Source organism: Muntiacus reevesi, chromosome 1 (genome assembly GCF_963930625.1).
Source record: "Muntiacus reevesi chromosome 1, mMunRee1.1, whole genome shotgun sequence".
Taxonomy (NCBI): Eukaryota; Metazoa; Chordata; class Mammalia; order Artiodactyla; family Cervidae; genus Muntiacus; species Muntiacus reevesi.
In genome coordinates, this window is record NC_089249.1 from 230566654 (window position 1) to 230566899 (window position 246).

Sequence of the window (246 nt, forward strand, 5' to 3'; positions counted from 1 at the left end):
GCCTCCCCTCAGCCCTCCCCCGACGGAGCCCCGCCCCGTCCCGCTCGTCGGTTCCCTCCGCGGGGGCCCCGGCCACTCCTTGTGCAAGCGGCGGTCTTCAAAAGGTCTGGGCTCCTTACCCAACCGCTGTGCTTATCTCGCGGCCTAACCAGCTCAGCCCCTTTAGGGGCCCAGAAAGGAGGGGGGTGGGGGGGGACCGGAACAGGTTGGAGGCCAAGTCAGCCTTAAAGAGCGGGACAAAGAGGC